Source organism: Psammomys obesus, unplaced genomic scaffold, assembly GCF_907164565.1.
Source record: "Psammomys obesus unplaced genomic scaffold, mPsaObe1.curated_primary_1811, whole genome shotgun sequence".
Classification (NCBI taxonomy): Eukaryota; Metazoa; Chordata; class Mammalia; order Rodentia; family Muridae; genus Psammomys; species Psammomys obesus.
The window spans coordinates 14,886,956-14,907,770 of NW_026596125.1; the positions used below are offsets into that span (position 1 = coordinate 14,886,956).

Genomic DNA, 20,815 nt, shown 5'->3' on the forward strand with positions numbered 1-20,815 from the left:
GATCTGAACTGACGATGAGGCTCTCCCTGAGGACCTTCGATTGCTGCCTTGGAGCATGTACTTTGAGCATCATTAGCATTCTGGGATATCAGAAGGATATCTGATGGTACAGAATTCTAACAGCCAAGAAAGCCCTGTTAAGAGAGTTTGGGGGCACTTTGTCCCTTCCTTTCCATATCTCAGTCAAGAACAAACTTCAGTGTCAGCTCTGCCATGTGGGAAGCTAAAGTTCAGCCCTCACAGTACTCACTGTGACAACTCTACCTGCCAGTCAGTCAGGGAACACTTGGTGTGCCATGCCAGCTGTTTTCTTTCTTGGTCCATCATTGTTGAGCATTGTTGAGTTGACATGAGTGGTCGCGTATACAGCTCTGATGCTGTTTCTGTTTGCTTTTGGGCCATTCTGCCTGACTTGGAAAAGCAGCCAAACAGCCTAAGATCTTTCCTATCTACCTGTTCCACATGTCCATGTCTCTTAGCCATTATAGGCATCTTGTGTTGTCATTTCCTCCTACCCCTCCTCCTTTTCCTTCTCCCTTTATCATCATCACCTTCTTCCTCTTTCTCTTCTTCTTCCTCTTCTTCTTTCTTCCCTCTGGTCCTTCTGTGCTAGGACCCAAATGCTCAAATGCCTGGTGAGCTTTTTGCCATTGGGTTTCCTCTTCAGCCCATGGCTTCTTCCCTTTTTCATATTCTTCACATCTCTGCTTTTGCCCAAATCTCTGGAGGGAAGCATTATTTTGTGGACATTTTACAATCTGAACCAAACAAAACATTCTAAAACAGAGAATCTAGATGCTTAAGAGGACTTTTCTAGAATCTTTTCAGAATCTTATTAAAAGAAGAAATTTCAATTTTCCTTTATGACTTACTAGATTCAATGTTGTATATAATCTTGAAATAGCCTCTATAGTGAAATTTAAGTTCCTTTATTGCAGTATTGGAAGTGAATACAATTTTTAAATAACACTTGATGCCATGCCAGACTATTAAAGGGAGATATGGAAATCACATGGATGCTACAAAATATCCTAAAATTATTTTTATATGTTTATCCTTCTTCTATACACCATCATAGCCTAATCTCCAAGATACAGCATCTCTGGGAGGTGGCATGTCTGAGTCTTTATTCTCTTATCCAGACAAATTGCAACTTTTGTCCAGTTGAATTTGAGAGTGAGATTGAGTATTCTCTGAATCCTATCCCTCACTATTGGTTCAGATGTTTGAAGGTCTTGCTGATACTCATACCACACAGGTGTGAAGAGGGAGCTTGGAAGAGTCACAAACTAGGAAAGGCTGTGTAAACATGTCTACTTTCCTCTTCTTTCAACCCCTTAAAAAAGCTGGTTTTGTGAAGCACTCCCAGCTCATAGGCTACGGGGCAGCACATCAAACTGTTTCCAGGCTGTGTTCCAGGAATCCAGAATGTTAGCATCCAGCATTCCAGAACTGTGGTGTGTTGAGTTGAATGTGTGGTTCCTTTGTCCCTAAGACAAGGAAAAGAAGGTATACAAAGCCTATCAGAGCATCATGTAGAAGAGTGTGTCAGAATCGAGGCTATTGGTCAGGTACCTCACATCTCAAGAACCTCACTCTTGAATGGCCTAAAAGAATGAAGGTTTGTACTTTCTAGTGGCTTCTGGATGCCCAACTTGAAAGGGATTTTAAAAATCATTGTATTCTCAAGTGTATGGCTGTGGGTACTATAAAGAAGCCTTGCCTGACATATGGCATTTGAGGAGATATGCCGAAGACAGTAGCTCATGAGGAGATATATTGGGGGCTTGGGGAGATGGCTCCGTGGGGAGAGCACTTCTCTTCAAATACACAGCACACACAGAAAGGCAAGGTGGACATAGATACCTACCTGTAACCCCAGCACTTGAGAGACTGAAAGGAGGGATTTCCCACCAAGCCAGCTGAGGAGCTGGACTAGCCAGAGAGCTCTGGACTCAAGGGAGAGCCTCTGCCTCAATGGGTGAGGTGGAAAGCAATCAAGGAAGACACCCAATGTCAGTCTGTGTGTGTCTGTGGGGAGAGAGGGAGGGTGGGGGAGATGGCGTGCTAGAACATTAGGGACCAGGGCTCTGGGATTTTCACCGTTAGTCAGCATGTCACCTTCTGGAGTCTCCAAAGCCCCTGAGAATAAAGTCAAAGTTGTTACATCACTGATGACTCATCCATGCCATTCATGCTCACTTGGGTTTCCAGTTCTGACACTACAAGTCTTTGAATTAGAGATATGGGAAAGTGGCATGGACAGTCAGTGACAGGACTCCTGCTCAGATAAGGCCTTCCTCTAGGACTTGGACAGCTAGTCAAACTCCAAAAGCGTGAGTTCAAGTTTGGATCAAACTTGGTCATAACCAAGGCTATACCTAATGCAGCCCCTATTGAAGGCAGGGTGGATGTTTGATGCAAATATGGATCCAGAACAATAGCACCTCTACCAGTGATATAAACACAGATTTTAGGCCCCAACTCCTGCTTACTAAATCAAAATCCATGGCACAGGTCCAAACAACTGTGTTGTAACATTTTTTTCTGGGGTATTGTGACATTTACTAAAGTTTGGGAACCATAGCTTGGTGCATCTCTCTGAAGAGCATGGTATCAGCAGGTGTTCACTCAGTAGTTTGCTGACCAACACACCTTGGCGCTGGTCCAGTCTGGTAGCACTAACGTCCAAGGTTCTCAGACAGCTGTCTTCAGCGCCTCTAAGAAGTCCTTCTCTTTCTGGTACTAAGGAGTGGTTGGAGCTCTTTAGGAAGACATAACCTACAAGGTCCATGCACCTAAGGCCTGGATAAAAATCTGGCCCGAGAAGACCCTTATTATTAATATGCTAACCACACCACACAGAATCAAGCAGGAAGTGGTGCTAACACCTGGCTTTGACATTGGTTATCTGACTAGCTACATTTAGGAATAAGTCTTTCTGTACATTCCTACTGGGCTGGTACACAGAAGGCACCCAAGCATTGCAGGCTCACTGGTGGCTAGACATACCTTGATCACTGGGCCAGCATCACAGAGAGACCAAACATGGTGACAGGCATCTTGTGACTCTGCCTCAGGCCTGGATTGTCTACTGCCTGATTGTTTTAGTGCCTTCCTGAAAAGGGGTCATTGGCCACACCGGAGAAGTAAAAATTGTGCCGGTGTGCAGAGCCTCCTTTGTCTGTAGTCCTGATTAGTGATGGTACCTCGCCTTATTTGGTCACCCATTGAGGTTCTCAGTAATTTAGTTAACAGTGTGATGACAGGCATCTTTCACATGGGCAAGAGCAAGAGGCAACAGCCACGCTGCTGCTTCTGGTGCCTCGCTAGAAGCAAGAGGGCAGACAGGGCTCAGGACCCTGCTTTCTCGCCCATAGCGCACTGGGGTTTTTGTCTTTTGGCTCAAACTCCAGACTTCAGGCTACCCTGGCTTGTTTTGTTTGTTTGTTTGTTTGTTTGTTTGTTTGTTTGTTTTGAAATATCCTGGCTTTCCTGGAAGGCTCATCTCCAAACACAAACTTCTACTCAGTCTTGATCTTAAAGCCCGAGCCTGAGCCACTGTGAGTGACTTGCCCATTTCCTAGAATTAAGGTGCACTTTCTCTGCCTTGTTGTCTAGTCTGGCCTCTTCCTGTCTCAGTCCCAAAGATGGTGGCAAAGAAAAACTCTGTGTAAAGCCCTGTGCACACCTACCCCTTCCCCTGAAGTCTGGGCTTTATAAAGTTTCACCCCATTCAATGGCAGTTTTCTGAGCCAATTGCTCTATTTTTTTTCCCTCTTCAGTCCATTGCCTAATCATCTCTTGTTTAACCTTTTGCCAAATTCTCCACTTCTGTCAGAGGTGACTTATAAGTGTTTGAGCAGGTTCTACCTTTGCACCTCAATTGCAACAGGTCCAAAGGTTCCAGGGGAGCTGGCAGGGCACTCTCGGGACAGTGGCTTCAGGTGTGCCTGGTCCCGGAGCGTGGAAAGACAGAGGCAGTTGAATGTGGTGCTGAACCAACAGCTAGCTGCAAGAGGAGCCATTCCTCGACCCAGCAAGGCTGCCTGTTCTCACAAGGTGAGCTGCCTTCTCTGGTCTGTGAGACAGTGGGAACGGGCAGGTATGGGGGAAGAAGGTGGGATGTACCGCATCGTGAACCTGCTTACAGCTCTTTCACAACATGGGTGGTAATCTCAGCCGACTGTGTGGGAGGCAAAGAAAGAAAGCAATGGGAAAGGGAAACATCTGAGCCACTTGAATCTTAGAAGAGAAAAATAAAAAGAATTGGGAGAGAATATAGTCCCACTTTTAAAAAGGGATAAAGGCTTTTAAAGGTTAAAGACTAAGCCAGGATGTAGTTTTCTTTCACATGCCATTCAGAAATTTGTAGTTAGAGGGTCCGCTTAACAACTGCTGACAGCAGAGACTCCTATTGGAAGGAAGGGGAGAAAGGACTTCTCAGCCATGACGCTATTAGGGTCTGGAAAGCATCCTCAGGACGTGACCTGCGCTGGCGCTGGGGGCAGCTCTTGTAAGGGAGGCAGTAATAGCCTCTTCTTAGAAATCCATTTCTGAGTTGTTAAGCAGAATGGCCTGGCCTTAGAGCTAGAACATCGTCTAGCTACAGTTGACACAGGTCAGTCTGATGGTCTGCTCCATAGTACAGAAATCTTGGGGGATGTCAGCATCTTCCCATGTCGGAAATCTTTACAGTGTCACTACCACACCCAGGGACTCGATAGAAAGACAACCCAGCGGGATCTTAGAATGCCCCAGACCTTGCTGAACTGACATTCCGTTCTAGAGGAGCTCAACAACAACAAAAACAACAAAAATACTAGTTGGTGTCCTCTGACGGCCTTAAGGAGAAGCCATGGATATCCCTGGCACGGATATCCATTAGTCTCCACTCTGCCATCTAATGTTCTTCTCTGGGGGTGGGGGTGGGGGGAGTTTTCTAAGGAGCTGAGCTCTAAAACCAAACAAAAGCCAGAAGTACCTCCTCCTGCCCTTCCAAAGGGTCAGAGCCGCTGTTATCTGAGATACGGCACCATTTTCCCTGGCCTTTCCAGCAGGCAGAGGGTAGTGGCGGTGGATGGCAGAGAGCAGGCTCACCTCGGAGTTCCTGCTGATCCTTCTCGGAGGGATCAAGGCTGGGAAAGTGCTGCCTAGTCCTGTCTGTGAGGTTTCTGCTGGGAGTGGCGAGGGGGAGGGGGCAGAATCTGTTATCTCTCTTCCAAATCTGAAAATGAGGTCTTATGCCCCTGGGAGACCAGAACCTCAAAAGGGTGATCAAATAAGACAACCGTGAGCCCGGGTGGTGCCGTGAGAGGGGTTACAGAACACATTGCAGCCTTAAACTTGGCGGGGCCAGAGCCCGCGCTGGTGTGTCAGAGGAAAAGGAGCCACGTCAATTTAATGGCTCACTGCTCCCGTGGTTCCTGGCTTATTTGTCTATTCTGTTGTTTCTGTGAGGTCCGCCTGGGTTTGTGAGCCGAGCTGGGCATCTCTGGGGACTAGGAAAGGGGCTACATGGAGAAGAGGAGAGTCGTGTTGAGACTGACCCAAGGGCGGAGGTCCCTCTAGCTGGACTTTCCTGTCCTGCGAACGCAGCGGGGAACAACGTCACCTCCGTTTCTCTGGCAGTGAACCCAGGGGCACCTCAACTCGTTTTCATTTGGATTTTCCGCGACCAGCGGGAGCAGGTGGACAGTGTTGGTGCAAGGTGGCTTTTGTTTCAGCCCTTAGGGATTGGGGGTTAAAGGCTTTGAAAACCGGCCAGGGTAGCTTCGGCTGTCTGTTTCCTCCTAGTCAAAGCGCTTCCACTTTCAATTGTGAAAGAGGAAAAAAAAAAACCAGGAAGTGAAGTCCCCAGCACCAGCATGTCAGAAAGCCGGGCCATGGCCTGGCTGGGACAGCTGAGGGCAGGGCAGAAGTGGGGACACTAGCCAGGCTGCCTGCCTGCCTGAATGGACGCTCTGAAACCACGCCGCCCCTGGAGAAAGCCGGGGTGAGGAAGGAAGGAGAGGGGCTCTTCTGCCAGCCAGAAGCCGGAGCCAGGAAGCCCCGCTCGGAAGCTCCAAGGCATTCGGCCCCTCTCAGGGTAAGGGATTCGTAGTGGGGTGTGATGCTAGGACGGGGCTCCTGCGCCTGTGAGAGAGGCATCCCCAACCCCTCCTCCCTGCCCATTTCAGGAAGCTGCTTGGAATTCACAGCTCGCTGTGCTGCACGTGTGTGCGCCATGCTCTATCTTCCCCGGGGACAGGGGACTCTCAGGTCCGCCGGTGCGCGCCTGGATAGGGAAGGGTGAGGGGAAGGAGGAAGAGCACACGGGGAGGGGACTTTCTCTTTCAGGAGGTGGATTACAAGCAAGGGTGTCTGCCGGCCTGAGCACGTGGCAGCTTAGCTCCCTGAGGTGGGCTGGGGGTTTACCTTGATTTTCACTGGACTTGGACTCCCTCTCTTGGTAGGAGCTGAGGAATGAGTCTAAGAAGATGGAGAGACAGACCGAAGGCTTCTGAATGAAGCTGGTTTTCAGATCTATGAGCACAGGTTGGATCTCAGATGCTATGGAGGGCCTTTGAGGGCGTGAGCATAGAGAAGGGGCTCCATGGCTGGATTTTAATACCTCAAGCGGTATCACACACACACACACACACACACACACACACACACACACACACACACACACACACAGCTTTGGACTGTCTAGTCTGAATGACAGGATTAAATCTAAACTTCCTACTTCCAGGTGACTGGTGCCCTGTAAAAGCAGGGTCTAAAATAACATAAAGCATTGGTCAGGTTTAAAACAGGAGATAGAAGCGATAAATTCTGATTCTGCCCTCTATATCCCCATGGCGGAATTCACCTTAGAAGAAACAGTATAAAATCTTGTGAGCATCACTAATGTGCCTGTCTGTACCAATGAAAGGCACAAAAGCCTAGATAAAGCAATGTAAATGTAGGCAGTCTGAGGGAGCAAGAACATAGGCAGGTAATGTATAATGGGGTGTGTAACATAGCTGGTGTGTAATGGGGTATTGGTGATGGGGACATCGAACACATTTGCAGCACATATAACCCAGAGAAGCACAATCAGTTTAATTTGTTAAAAATACTGTCCAGACCAAACAAAGTTTCAGCCAAGCACCCTGACTTAAGGCTATATTCTGATGTTTTGTTTCTTTGAAATAGACTTACTCTACTCCTTACATAGAGGAGGCTGGCCATCTGCCTGCCTCAGCCATCCACGTGCTGGCATTATAGGTACGTGCTACCATGCCCAGCTGAACAACAGTTCCTTAGGGCAAAGACACCTACTACAATATCAGTGTGACTCTGTGCAGCTCAGCCACATCACAGTGAGGGGGCACGTTCAAGGAGGGTGACCAATGCAGAAGGACAGAGAACTGAGTCCATAGCAGCACATAGTAGATACGTTTGGTCAAGACGATCTTCCAAGATAGGTGGCTTCTCTGCGTGATGGTTAAACCAGTAGTACCAGAGAGGGGAAGCTGCCTCTCCAAGGTCACAGAGGAAGCAGGTTGTCAGTTGTATTGGAACTGTGCGCAGTCTGCAATTTTATTGTTAAAACCTGTTCTTCAGTCACTTGTAGGGTAAACCTTTCTTTTGATAGCCTTAAAGTTTAGCTTGTAAAAAGATGCTCTTGTGTGACACTCTGGCTGCCAGGGGCTTTCGGTCATCCCTATTGAGAGTCTTCGGGAACCACGACTATCATAGTGCTGCTGCCGCTGGTGAAGCACCATGCTTAGAGTCTTGTGAGGCCTTTTATTTTGGTTTTCAATAAAACCCTATGGAGTAGATTCTTGGAAGAGGAGAAAAGTGAGGCTTAGAAAGAAAGACACTCAGCACATTGTGAATGGCTGGATGTGAAATCCGAACTTGGGCTCATTTCGTTCCAAGAGCAAGCTGTACTTCAGTGTCTGCTGAGTCTGGCTGCGTGCATAGGCCAAAGAATAAGAAAGCAGAATATGCTTAATCTTCTGCAAATCCATCTCAGATCCATAGAGACAGAATGTAGACAGACTAGTTGTCAGGTGCTGGGATAATTGGGAAGGAGCAGCAACTGCCTCACAGGCATAGGAGTTCCTTTTGGTATGGCTAATTATATAGATGAGTTCAGTTAAATGAGTTTTGTAGATAGATGTCCAGACCAAAGTTTGGAGTTAGTCAGTGGCATGTCACCTTGAACATGCTGGAGGATCTGCTTTAGAATGTTCAACTTTTAAGAAGTGAATTCATTTCTTAAAAGATGATGAGGAAGTGTTTTCTCCCCTCCTCCAAGCAGATGAACCCCAGTCCTGGCTTGGCAGCATTTTAAAAATCAAGAGAGTATTGCCTGCCCAGCACATCTCATCCGTGTGTCTAGCAGATTCCGTGACCCTTGGCTGGCTGCAGCTAGGGGTGGCTTGAGTCTGGCAGTAGCCTGCAAGTGTGGTGTGGCCTCAGCGGTGACCTCAGCCTTCACAGCTTATACTGCATTCTGTGGTTACTGCTTCTGTCGTGATGTCAGCCCCAGGCTCGCAGACTCTCAGTAGCCCTTCCCGCTGGCAGAGGGCTGGATTTTTCCTAGGTTCTACATTCCTGGTATGTGAATAAATAAATGAGTTCATAGGTTTAGAAGGTCAGCCAGCCCATGCACTGCCATCACAGAGCTCTCGGTCTGCCTGGGTCATTCTGTGCCATGATTGTGGGCTCATGGAGTGGCTTGTGGGAGGATGTGATGGAAGGGAGTAGGGCTGAGTCAGAGATGGCCCCATGTCATCTCCTCCAGTTAGAAGTGCTGTGCTTAAATAGAAAAAAGGGCTTGTTAAAACACTTGTCTGTAAGAGGAACCAAGACAATGATGATGATGCTATCTTTAGGGACACCTCATCCAGATCGTCTGATAGGGCTGAGAATGTGAAAATAGAGGTACATGGAGGCAAGAAAAGACTCACTCTGTGTTCCTGTGTGTGCAAGATAAACATGTGTGCAGGTGTGTGTAGACGTGTGTGGACGTGCACTGGGATGCTAGAGCGCATCCTCTGGAGTTCTTCCTCAGGATCTCCCCACCTTATTGTTGAGATGGAAGGTGTCCTTAGCCTGGAACTCAACAACTAGACTGTCAGCCCCAGAGATCTATTGTTCCCACCTTCCCGGTGTTGGGATTATTAACATGTGCTACCGTTACCTGGCCTGGACTCTGAGACTCTTATAAGGTCCTGAGGCCTGTGCAGCAAAGACTGAAGCAACTGGGCCACGTCCCCAGGCCTTACCGAGTGCCCAGTAGTGCATCAAGCATGACAGCATTTTCACTGTGTGCAGCTGAAAAGCAGCAGATTGGCAGTGATGTTAACTGTCCCTGGGGCCACCCATCCCGCAAATGATAGTTCTGCTGCTCTGAAGTCTAGAAAAGCAATGACCTTGGAGGTTTGGCTCTGGACAGAAGAGTCCTGGCAGTCAAGCTCACTGCTTGCACTTCACATCTGATGACGCTTGACCATTGGTCTAGCCAGGTAGTGTGAGAGCTGATTCTGCCAAGAAGCCAGGCAGGAAGGCCTCTTTCACAACCTCTTGCACCATCCATTATTTATCAAGCAGGAATGATGAGGATATGGCACTTTGTCCATTTTATCTTTTTATAGACCCTCTTATCAAATCTAGGAGACCTGTGGTACTGGCTTTGCTTAACTCATTCTCTCAAAATTCACTTGGTCAGCAAGAAGCTGGGGCTGCCCTTTAGGGGTGCTGCCCTCCACAAGTTTTTTCTGTAGGTGGGGACATTGGACTGTGTGGTTTGTTTGAATCATAATAGTAGATCAAGGTTACCTATACCAACTTGAGTGCAGATGGGATTTGTCACTTCCTGTCACCACCTGGTGTGTGGCTCCACCAATATCCTGAGGGACTGAGTTAATAGGCTGTTGGTATTTGAATTAACAACTGTTGTCATATTAGGTACTCCCTGGCTCAGCTGTCCAAGGACTGTCCCCGCCATATCACTGTCCCCAGTGACTGTGTCTGTCCAGTGGAGCAGTGGTTGCACTGAGCACCAGACACGTTCTCACTGATTCTTCCTGGAGCCTTTTTCTTTATTCTCTTTATCTACCTGCATTAGGAATACTTTTTCCCAGGGGCCATTGGGAATGGGAGGAGAGAGTGTAATGGGAGTGAATGTGAGCAAAAACACGTTAGACCTATGCATGAAAAGAACACAGAGGTGTCATTTCCTTCATCTAAAAGCTGCGCTGCAATTCCCCCATCCTAACCTCTGGCCAACCTGGAGCCTTTCTTTTCTTTCCTGCTGCAGAGATTCATCCGACCTGAGAGGATGAGGCTTATTCAGGAATATGGTTGATGTTGAGAAACATGGTTTGATGGGTTTGGCTGGAAGCAGAGTGTGTGGGATCGTCTTCCTGTCCACAGGCTTCACTAGTTGAATGAGCATCTTTGATTGTACCTGGAAGAGAGCCTGTGAGCAGGAAGGCCCCGGATCAAGGACCACACATCTGTGAGGCTGCACTGACCCAAAGGGCTGTCTACTCTACCCCTGCCTACAGCGCCTCTTTTTCCCCACCCTCATATGCTTATTGCACACCTGCAACCGTCCTGTGTTTGTTTTGCATGTTGGAGAGACCTGTGATGCTGCAAAGGGCAGCTGTTGTATGTTCCAGACTCAATCGACACAGGATGCCTGTGGGCTTTGCCTTCTCTTTCCTTTTTGCTTTTTCTTCTGTTCTGTTCCTCTGTCTTTTTTTTTTTTCATCTTCTAACTGTTATTTTCTGTTTTCCTGGGTGTTTTGTTTTTCTTTTTATTTAGTTTTGGCATTTTGTTTTGTTTTGAGATACGCTGTCGTGTATCTCAGGCTGGCCTCAAGCTCCCTGTGTATCAGAGGCTGTCGTTGTTTGACCCTCAGATCCTCCTGCCTCCACCACCAGGGTGCTGATGTGACAGGGGTGTGCTGCCACCTCTTTTACTTGGTGTTGGAGACAAAGCCAGGGCCTTATGCGTGCTGAGCCAGTACATTGGCAACCAGCTACATCCCCCGCTTCGCTCACCTTTTCAATAGTGAACATAGAAATAAAGGTGCCACAGGGTAAAGAAACATACTTCTTACAACACATACCCAAAACAGCCAATGTTTGGACACAACCCAACAGGCACATTAGCTCCCTGGGAAACCGGCTTTCTCTCCTACTAAGCTCAATAACCAAGTGTACTTTCTCTGTGCTGAATATTCTATCTAGCTACCTGGACTTATTGGATTTGCATATCCGAGGGCATGCGTGATGCGTGGGACTCTGCCTTGGCCTCATTCACGTTGGGCAGCTATTACTCTTCATGGTGTGAAGTCCCAGCTGTGGTCCTCCCAGGGAGACATCAGCAGACTCCAGTCTGGGCATATATTGTGCTCCTGCTGAGACTGAACTCCGCAGTGAGTGTTCTTCAGCAGCCTCTCCCCTGGTTGCCCTTCTCTGAGCATGTGCCAGCAGTGATCAAGAGAAAGGGGTAGCATGGTCTCAGTGGATTTCCATTCTACCCTGGGGTCTGTGCTGGGTGTGCTGGAATCTAAGGGCTGGCATGACCTCCCCATGGAGTTCTCATAGCACATCACAGAGATAGTCACTGAGTTTTGGTTCTTGCTGAGAACCAAACCAGAAGAGGTGGTCATCACAACCCCCCACCCTGAGTTCCTGGACCATCACTTTTCCTGTGTAGTTAAGCCCTGGATCTTTTGTTGACCACTCTTATGATTTATTTTCAGTGTGCTTGCCTATGCCAGTTGTCTTACATTTTTGAGCCATGGGACACACCCTAGCAGTTGGGCTAAAAATGGACAAGGCGGTGGGAAGTTGTTCTTGGGTCTTGTTCTTGCTCTTCCCCTGTCTATCATTTAAACAATCGGAGTTGATCTTTCTGTGCTTTGGAAAGCCACCCGTTCACCTCCCAGGGCTTTAATAGGGCCCCGTTTATGATAAATGTTGTCGTCCTGTTCTCACAAATCTTTGTGAAGAGTCCAGGATGCCATTTTCCTGACTGTGTGTGTGTGTGTGTGTTTGTGTGTTTCAGAGCACCTACGATCAGGTCTATGCCTGCTTACACAGCTAATGTGAGGTGGAGGCCTGAAAGCCTGGGTGCTGCTAAGTGGCTGAGAATTTATCTTCTGGCTCATAGGTCAGGATCTCATACCAGCTTGTCAGCTACTTGGAGTAAATTTTAAAGTGGCATATTCATAGCTCCTTTGGCACTGTGACTCAGACGCCACCTTTGTTCTGGATTCTTATCTGCTGGGGAGATGAATGAAAAAGTTTCCACCCCCAGAGCTGGCCTGCTCAGTGGCTAAGGCACGCTTTATGCACTCCAAGCCGTGGAAAATGCTCCTGTAGAATGCTGTTTTGGCGAGGGGAGATCAGTACTGATGGAAACAAGGCTAGGAGGTGTTGGTATTCCCAGCTGTGTTCACATACATTGCACTGGACTCGGGGTGGAGCATTCTACATCAGCTCCTGAGTCAGAGGCAGGATAATAGTTGTACATTATTAGTTTGTAGATAAAATACACATTTCAGATTAAACAATATATAGCAGCAAGTATTTCCTTCCCAGCAAGAGCTGCCCAAGCCTCCCTAATCAAAACCCACCCCTCCCTATTGAACTCAGTCCCTTACACCATTTCCTCGGCAGTGCCCCCATCACGCTCTAGCAATCTGTGAGGTACTCAGCTTGTGGTCACACTCTTCAATGGGCAGTAACCTCACTTAGCTAGGCACAATGACACATGCCTGTAATCCTAGCTCTCAGGACTTGAATTGTGAGTTCAAAGCCAGCCTGGGCTACATGATAAGACCCTATCTCAACCCCTTCACTCCTGGATAACAATCCCATGAAGGCAAGATTTCACAGCTGTGCCTTAGGTATCAATAAGAATAACCTGATTTGTTTTCGGGTCCTTTGAAAGCCTTTGACTGAACAATTAGCTATCTAAAACTTTCTGGGATAAAAAAAAATCTACTTCTAATTTCTCACCTTCCGTCTGTCTCTCCTATGAAGACTATCGTTTCAGAAACACCAGTGCTTATACAGTCCATCACAGTTAGCAGTAGATCCTGGAGCTGCTTTCATATCAATATGAAATCTGTTTGCCTACAAAGACCTCCATTATATAGAAATGCTACTGTCTGATTACCAACCTAAACTTTCCTGGGCTTTTGTACTTGAAAGAATCCTTCACCTTTAATGATGTTGAACCTAGTAGCCAAGACTGGGTGGGCATAGCTCTAACCCTGTACACTTACATTTGTCTAGTCCTTACATGATACCAACAGCTCAATTAGGGAGATGTTGTTGCCATTTTATAGACAAGAAGCCACCCAGAGGAGACGTTACCCAACCTCGTTGACAGAAGACAGCAGGGCAGGAATTAAGCTCATGGGCTGAGTTGAACCCATATCCTTAGGCTATACTTCATGCAGTGTTTCTAATGCTCTTTGTTGAGCTGATATTTTTCCACCAGATACATTGACGGTAGAATCACTGGGGTAAAGGGCAAACATTTAAGCAGAGGGCAATTTCCCTTCTTTAGAGGTTGCACCAAATTTACATTCCACGATTAACATTGCTTTTGTACGCTCTTGTTTCTGCTGCTTTAGTGGGAGGGAGACAGGCAGGCACTTTTAAGTTTGTATTTTTCAAAACACATAAATGAAGTAAAATGTCTTGTCCTCATCTTAAGAACTCTGTCACAAAGTATGTGCCAGTGATGCCACACCCTTGTGTCTTTTGTCTTTATCTGGCTTCTGAGTATTTGGAGTTAGCTCTTGCCCAATGCTCAGAGTTTGTTACTGTCCCTATATTACCTTCTAACAAAGTTTTTAAAAGTTTTATGTGATCAAGCGTGTCATTGTTTCCGTTTCTGGATTTTAGTTTACATGTCTTTTTAGAGTCTTTGCCACCAACATTTTAAACTGTGTTTCTGTAATGTTCTCTCCCAGTTATTTATGCTTTTGATTGTGTTCTATTTGAAGACTTTGACCTATCTCCAACTTACTTTCTTGGAGTGAGTCAGTAATTAGCTTTCTATATTTTCTCTCTGAGTGGCTAGCCAGTTTATTTATTATAAGTAAAGAAAATCTATTTTGACCTGAAATGCTATTTAGTGTATGTGTACAATGCCTACTGAGTGTTTCCTGATTATTTTAGTAAATCAATATTTGTACTCAGTAACCACTAGAAAACTTTTATAGTTCATTAGTGAATGTTCAGACGTGATTGTGTTCACCCTATCCCATTATTTTTTTAGAACTGTTTGGACCTGTGAGTTTTATTTTTCTGGGTGTTTTTACGAATAGCCGTCATGTGACTAAGCAAACCATATTGGTATCACAGTGTGGCAGATGCATAGATTTAAGAAAACACTTCTCAACTATTTCAGGCATGTTTTTTCCAGTTTCAATCTCTATTATGTGACTCAGATCTAAAGTTGTTTCCTTTTTTATTTTGTTACATTTACTATTAGTATATGCATGCACACATGCCCCTGTGCACTGTAGAGGTTGGCTTCTGAGAGTCAGTGTTCTTCTTCCACCATGTGGTTTCCAGGGGTTGCCCTCAAGTTGTCAGCCTTGGTAATAAATATGCCATTAACCTCCAAGTCATTGCACCAGCCCTAAACATTTACATTTCCTCCTGTAAATGGTATCTTTCCCATTGATTTCAAATTACTTACTGGCATAAAATAGAGAAATTTTTTACTTTCTTGTGTGCTGAGCTTGTTCTGGCCACCTTATTGGACTGTGTCAGCAATTACAAAAGTAAAAAGTACTAATTGCCTCTATTTCCTCAGAAGTGTGTGTGTGTGTGTGTGTGTATGTGTATGTGTGTGTGTGTGTGTGTGTGTTTGGTTTTTCTTCCAGCTTTTGTTTTGTTTTGTTTGGGTTTGGGTATCAAACTCCTGGGTTCAGATATTCTTCATGAGCACACACCATCAAGTTTTGTCTTGTTTTTAGTGAAAAATGAAGCCACGCTTTGTGTGTTGCATGTCTAAGGGTGTCTATTGTATGCGCTGGAGTGAATGTGTGCTGGCTGCATGCAGAGGCCAACAGCAACTGTCTTCTATCACTTTCCATTTAATTTTTTTTTTTTTTTTTTTTTTTTTTTTTTTTTTTTTTTTTTTTTTTGCAGCAGGGTCTTCTCACTGAAACTGGGCCTCACTGATTCAGCTAAATTGTGGTCAGTCAAATCTCAGGATTCCTCTGTCTCTGCTTCCCAATACTGAGATTACAGGCATCTCAGTAATTGAAGTAATCCTTAAGACATGTTTTCCTTAAGACAACATTTCTCACTTGCCTGGAAACAGAGCACACACCTAACTCACCTTCACTGCACATTAATGAAGAGGCTGTACCATCCTTTTAGGTATACTAACGCTACTGTTAGCTTGCAGTGCCCTTTTACCCTTTGGCCATTGCTTTGTCTGGAATATAGACTCTGGTTGAGAACTGACAAGGGGGCCTCCTGAGTTGAGGTGGCCAGAACTGACGGGAAATAACAACAGAGGCTGGATTCGCTAGAAAGCTCAGGTCAGAGCTTTCATTCCCAGCATCCTAATGACCCTTCAGATCATGGGGAGTTGTAAGACATGACATAGTCTCTAGGAGACAAAATAAGCACACCACAGTATGGAATGTGTTAACTAATTGGGTATGAGAACTTAGGGGACCCTGGTCTCCATTTTAATGAGCTTTCACTCATCACTGGTTAAGTCCATACATGCAACAAGAGAACAGATAAACCAATTAAATCGAAATGGACCTGACCACTTTCTAGAAGGCAGGTTTTTTTTTTTAAGTTGATAGTTGCAAATGTATATATCATTGTTGCATGAAAAATAATTAGTTATCCAGGCATAAAAACCAATGTCGCCTGCCTTATCTTCTACAGTTCCTAAGACTCCCAGCAACAGTGATTGTTAGCTAGACTTTCTACAGACATGAGAACACAGCTCACTTAATTCCAGTTTCTCTAAGCCTGAAAGAAGAAGACTCAGCATAACTGGTTTAGATGTGTATTATAAAAACATCCTTTCCGCCGTCTTCCATCTCTAATTTATTATTTTACCAAAATATTGATATGAGAGGATTCTTCTTAAGGTTAGCTGAGTGAAGTGTGTGTGTGTGTGTGTGTGTGTGTATGTGGTATACATGTAGAAGCTAGAAGACAACCTCAGGTGTCACTCCTCAAAAAACATATTCCTCTCTCTTGTTTTGTTTTACTTTTTCCAGTAGAAAGAAGAGTTGGAGTGCAGATTTTAAGTACTAGAGTTAGGAGAAAGACTCAGATGAAAGAAATACCAAGAACATGGATGTGGGCTTCTCATACAAGAATCTTCTTCTTGCCCCCTTTGTATTTTTGTTTGGTCTGGTCTATCTATCATCTGTCTGTCTATCTATCTATCTATCTATCTATCTATCTATCTATCTATCTATCATCTATTTATTTAATTTTGAGATGCAGCCTCTCACTGGCCTAAACCAAGTAGGCTGGGTCGGCTCGCCTGTGAGCTATGGGATACTCCTTGTCTGCCCTCTGCCTCCTTGGCACTGGGACTGCACGCGTACAGCCATGCCTAGGTGTTTTTAAATGTAGGGTCTGGGGATTAACTCAGCTTCTCATGCTTGTGTGGCAAGTACTTCACCAGCTCAGCTATTTCTCCAGCCCAGATTTAAAAAAACAAAAAACAGTGTCTCACCATATAGCCCAGGTTAGTCTTGAACTCGTAATTCTCTTGTCTTGATTTACGAAATGCTTAGAGTATTACAGGTTTGTGTCATGGTGGTACCTGAGCACAGTGACTTTTTTGTGGTCTAAGATTTGAGAAAGTGGTTTAGCTGAAACTATTTAGAACAGATTATTCTAAGCTGGAAGAGTAGTTAGTTTAGAGTCTACTAGAAGCTTGGCATGGTGTAGACACCAGAATCACAGCAGGGAATAAAACAAAAACCAGTTCCCATAAGGAGATTCGATGAGAAGAAGCTGTGGATAGCAGGAGCTGGGCCTGCTGCAGGTGGGACCAGCATTAGCAGAGAAAGCAGTGCATGACGTGAGAGGAGATGGCAGCGTCCGGCAGGGCACACAGTGGCTGCAACAGTGGACAGTCCTGTCAGACCTGGAAGGGCTACAGGAAACAAGATGAGCAAGTACCTGGGAGGAAAAACTCATACAGTCTTTAACAAATTCAGGTTAGTAGCCAGGCGATGCCTGTAATCCCTGCACTCAGGGAGGCAGAGAGTTCAAGGCCAGCCTGGTCTACAAAGCAAGTCCAGTACAGCCAAGACTACACAGAGAAACCCTGTCTCAAAAAACAAAACAAAATTCAGGTTAGTATTATGATCTTATTTATGTGTATTTGTGTTTATCTGTGTGAGTGAATGCCATGTGTGTGCAGGTGCCTGTGGAGGCCAGAAGAGGGTGTCAGATCCATGAAATTTGAGTCACAGGTGGTTGTGAGCCCTCCCAATCCTAGGTCATCCACAAGGCCAGTTCATGCTCTTACTACTGAGCCATCTCTCCAGACCCCAAAATAGACTATTATTCATTTAATTTTAAAAATTATTTTGTGGTGTAGGGATTCAACCCAGGCCCCTGCACACACACAAAAAAAAAAAAAAAAAAAAATTTTTTTTTACAAGAAAGGGACTATCAAGGGGGAAAATAACCCACAGAGGTAATCCAAAAGATTTGAAACAGCTAACAACTGCAGCTTGAGTGATAGTGTAGAGGGGGCCCTTAAGGACTTCATTCAAGTAAAATGAAACTTAATGAACAAATGTTCCCCTGACTCCACAGAGGAGCAAAACCCGAAGCTGAAATGGAGTGCCCCTAACCTTGCTCGCAGCATTGGTCCAGCAAGCTTGGAAGGAGGTCTGCTGGCGGGAGGTGAGCGTCTGTTAACGTTCCTGACATGGATGCTTTAGACGTTAGGAAATGCTTTAGACGTAGGCTTTGGCTACGGCCACACAGCCACAGCACAGCAGTGAGGCCCAGCCGTGCCGGGATACGGGTAGAGGCATGCTGCTGCCACCAGGTCGAAAGCAGAGGAAGGTGTTCACAGGGGCATCCTCGGTCTGGAACTGAAAGTCCCAGGCGCAACAGGGTACAGCCCTGCCCTCTTTTGGGTACCATGATTACCCTCCTCCCTTCTACATTTTCCCCACAAAGGTTTGCATTAAAGCAAAGAGCAAACGCCATCACACAGGTACTTGCAGCGGATTCCAGAGGGAACTGGACCACGAGTGCAGTTTGTTTCACACAGGGCCCAGGACAAGATGGGAAGTGGCTTTCCCCGGCTTATTTGAGCGTGTTTGAGAGTGCTTGAGGATTCTGAAGGCTTACAACGGGAACCATCGCATCCTTATCCAGTGAGGGTTCAACCCAGGAAACACCCTCTCTCAGGCTCTATCCTGTACTCCTTTTTCCTGCTTAAACCACAAGATTGTTACAAGATACAACTGCATATCCTCTATATCGCAAACTGATGCCACAGGGGTGTGTGTGTCTGTGTGTACGTGTAGGTGTGCGTATGTGAGTGTGCATATGAATATTCAGATACACAGAGGGGCGTGCATGCACACGGGTGTGCACAGAGAGGTTGCGCTCAGGTGTGGTTCCTTATTCTTTGAGGCAGGCTTGGTTGCTGATAAAGCCTGGCTAGCTGGGCAGTCAGCTCAGGATCTGCCTCTCTCTGTCTTTTTAGTATGGGGATTACAGATATGTGCAACCCTCCAGTTTTCATGTGGGTCCAGGATAGAACTCATGCTTGTATAGCAAAAACTTTACTGACTTCCCAGGCCCTGAACACTACATTTTTAAATAGCTAATTCTGCTGCGTGATTTTTGTTACAATTTTAAAACAACGTGAGGACCATCTGAAATTTCATGATTCTTCTTGACTCAGCACAGCATGCTGAGCTGGCGAGCCATTTGTTGACAGACACACAGACCTTCAGTGCCTTCTGTCCATCACACCCATTGTCAGCATCTTAAGGCCCTTTCATTCTCTTCAAATGTGTGAATCTGTTCACTATTTGTAGTGACACAGTCAGATTCATTCTCTCTGTAGGCAGTATGACCAAAGTATATCTAAAAGGATGAGCCAAATACAGGCAGACCGTGATTCAAGTTAAAGTGAGAGATGTGTTTTTGGTTTCTTTAAAAGCTTCCTACTCAGTAAAACAGCTTCCATGATATCTAGTCGTCTGGGTTATCTAAGGAAGAAACATTTGACAACCTGGTGACCCTGGACCCATGTGACTATGTGGTAACAATTAGCTGTGATTGACAGCATTTACCCCTCTTCAGATTAGTCAACGGTCCCAGTGTCCTTTTTCCCAGTGGGCTACCTACCAAGCCATTGGCCCTCCCTCCTCCTATGCCCCTTCCCAATCCCACCAACACTGAACAGAACCTTCATCTTCAGATTAGACCCCGCTTTGAAGACAGTATCTGTAAATCTCTCACTTAATGCCAGCTTGCCATCTAGAGAGATGGCAACATTCTTGGTGCCTCAAGTTTGTTCCCACAGTTGAAGGAGGTCGGGTAAGGATTTGTTCTTTCACAGGTGAGCTTGGGGCAGAGGGAAAAAAACCCAAGTGATCAAATCCAGCTGGGTAACTGAAGCACCTCAGCCCAGGAGAGGCCCGAGGGGCAGGTAGGGCAAGCATTGACGAGATTTCTGACTGGCTCTGCTATTTGCTGCCAAAGCCACAGTTTACCTGTGGCTGTCTCCCCTTCATCCTGGGCTGGAACAACTGTCCTAAAAATGATGACCTACCTGGCTGCTCTTACACACTTTGGCTCCTGGAGTCCTGCTTGGCTGTAACAAGCCCAGGTATAGCTGGATCCCCAAGCCCACGCTGTCAGCGCCCTGCCAGGGGTCAGGATTGCTCTCTATTGCTTCACAACCCAGCTCGGGTAATACCTGGCTCCTGATTCTCTTTTATTTTATTTTCTATCCCTGGATTCAGTATAGAAAACATGGAGTAAAGAGACTGTTGTCTCAGCCTCTGAAGGTTAGTTTTCTTCCACAAAATGGAAAGAAACCACTCCACAGTCAGGCTAGGGATCAACCCATGAGAACAGTGGCCTGCAATTCTTTTTTGTATTTGTTCTTGACCCTGGGGAAACCCCTCCCCTCTGCCTCATGGTTTTCCTGGACTGGAGCGAAGAGTTCCCTCACTGAAGGTGGCTCCAGACTCCAGCCAATGGCAGCTGCCTCAAAAAGCTCCAAGCGCAGCTGAGACCCTGATCTGATAAAACTTTGCGGGGCTTGTTTTGCTCCTTTGATTTTAGTAGGATCAATTGACCTGGACTCTGAGATGCTGCTCTGTCCTGTGCTGCAGTCAAGTTAGAAGAATGCAGATCTGGAACTTCATTTGCTGTGATCTGTAAGGCCCCAGATATTCAGCTCCTGAGCCCTGAGCCTAGAAAAAAATAAAACAACAAGGTGTATGTTCATAGCCCTTCCTAGAGAAGGCACAGTGGAAACCACAATGCAGACTTGGAAAAGCCACGGCCCTCTTACAAGCTTCCATGTTGTCTTCTGTGCACTAGTACTTCATGGCCTGGGTATCCTCCTTGCCTCAGTGCTGCTCATAGTACTCACTGGCTGCTGTTACCGGGTCTGAAAGTAATGAGGGGACAGACAGAAAGGATGGATCTCTTACAGGAACGCTTTTAGGGAACCTTCCCCCACGTGAGTTCTTTTTGCAGAGTAGCTGGGCACAGAGGAAAGCTACGTGAAAGGAGGCTTGGGGTGCTCCAATACCTT

General features: G+C 46.1%; 1 protein-coding gene across 3 annotated transcripts in view; it reads left to right on the top strand.

The window, feature by feature from the left end:
• Positions 1-3,913: 3,913 nt before the first annotated feature.
• The window catches only part of Acsl5 (acyl-CoA synthetase long chain family member 5), a 48,445-nt gene continuing 31,543 nt past the window's right edge, over positions 3,914-20,815 (top strand). The window contains exons 1-2 of one of the 3 annotated variants that reach the window (XM_055630000.1): positions 3,914-4,062; positions 17,836-17,925. The gene's annotated coding sequence lies outside the window, so the exon portion shown is untranslated. Of the gene's footprint in view, positions 4,063-5,232; positions 6,089-17,835; positions 17,926-20,815 lie in introns of those variants that run through there. The other 2 variants (XM_055629999.1, XM_055629998.1) reach the window with 2 other exon arrangements.